This window comes from Corapipo altera, unplaced genomic scaffold (assembly GCF_003945725.1).
Source record: "Corapipo altera isolate COAL_440 unplaced genomic scaffold, ASM394572v1 57659, whole genome shotgun sequence".
Classification (NCBI taxonomy): Eukaryota; Metazoa; Chordata; class Aves; order Passeriformes; family Pipridae; genus Corapipo; species Corapipo altera.
The window spans coordinates 709-2,263 of NW_020889268.1; the positions used below are offsets into that span (position 1 = coordinate 709).

General features: G+C 69.5%; 1 long non-coding RNA gene across 1 annotated transcript in view; it reads right to left on the minus strand.

The window, feature by feature from the left end:
- Positions 1-451, minus strand: part of LOC113942178 — a 1,135-nt gene extending 684 nt beyond the window's left edge. The window contains exons 1-2 of the long non-coding RNA XR_003525860.1: positions 336-451; positions 86-213 (exon numbers count right to left, since the gene is read on the minus strand). This is a non-coding gene — a long non-coding RNA (uncharacterized LOC113942178). The remainder of the gene's footprint in view (positions 1-85; positions 214-335) is intronic.
- Between the last annotated feature and the right edge of the window lie 1,104 nt (positions 452-1,555).

Here is a 1,555-nt window from a genome sequence, read left to right on the forward strand (position 1 = left end):
TCAAGGGGGGATTTGCTCTCTGCCACACCGGACAGGCAGCGAGGCAGTTCTGTCCCTGTCCCCGCGCAGCCCCGGCCGGACGCACCTGGTAATAGGCCTTCTTGATCTCCTTCTGGGTGGCGGTGCGGGGCACCCCCAGCACCTGGTAATAGTCCTCCTTGGTGCGGGCCCCGCTGCTGTGGAAGGCGGCGGCGGCTGCAGCACGTTTCGTCCCTGCGGGAGGGGAGACAGAAGGGCCGCGGTGAGGGCCGGGCCGGGCAAGAGGAGGGACACGGCCGGGGGAAGGACCCGCGCCCCACCGCCGCCCCCCGTCCCTGCCCTGCCGCCCCGCTCACCCGCGGCGCAGAGCCCAGCTCGGAGCAGCAGGAGGCGGCGCGGGGCACGGGCGGGCGGGACGCGGAGCCCGCGGAGCAGCAGCAGAAGCGGCGGCGGCCGCGCGTTCCCCGCCCCGCGCCCCGCGGCCGCCCCGACCCACCGCGACGCGCTCACGGCCGCCATCTTGGCCCACGCGCGGCGCCTGCGCACAGCCGCGGCAGGGAGGGACCGCGCGTGCGCGGCAGCGCCGCGCCTGTGGCGGCGCTATGGCTGCGCATGCGCGGGCTTCGGCCGAGGCGGCGGGGTCGAAGCGTGAGGGCGCTGTCTGAGCCGCCTGGGGACCCTCAGAGCCCCGGGGTCCCTCAGAGCCCCCCACGACACCCTCAGAGCCCCCTGTGAGCCGGGAACTGCCAGGCACCACCGTGCCCGGCCATGCCGCACCCCTTGCGACACGCTGGGGCAGCCACGGCTGGGAAACCCTGCCCGGTGCTCTGGGACAGGGGTCTGCGCCCTTCCAGGGCTGCTCTCGTCCCCCTAGCAGGGGAAATATTTTCATAGGTCGGGAAAAAAGGCTCTGAGACCGCAGCAACTGCAGTGACACGGTGCCCACCCTGACACAGCACCCACCATAACACAGCACCCCGACACAGCGCCCACCCACAGCACTTGCACAGTGGCCAGGCAGGCAAGGTGGGTGTGCAAACTGACACACTGCCCTGACACAGCAGGTGACACTGCAGGCAAGGTGAGCGTGCAAACTGACACACTGCCCTGACACAGCACCCACCGTAACACAGCACCCAGACACAGCACTCTGACACAGCAAGCACCCTGACACACCATGCTGGCACAGCACCCTGGCACAGCACCCACACTGACACAGCACCCTGACACACCGCCTGTCCTGACACACCGCCCACACCGAGGCAGCAGCTTTTCTCTAGGGAGGAGGATAATTCGTGCCAAGCGCGTCTCTCTCCCACCTCCGTCAGCAGGCGCCTCAGAACGCTCCTCAGCAGAGGTTCGGCCCTGCAGAGCGTGGGAGGCCGCAGCAGCGGGGCTGAGCAGCGAGGGGGATGTGTCAGATGCTGCCAGCTCGCGCTTCACAGTCCTGGTGAAAGCAGGGAAAGAGGCCTGGGCTCCACCGGGCATGGGTGACACCCAGGCTCTACCAAGCATGGGTGAGACCCGGCCTCCAGCAAACGTGGGTGATGGCAGAGCCGGGCCCAGAAGGCTCAGC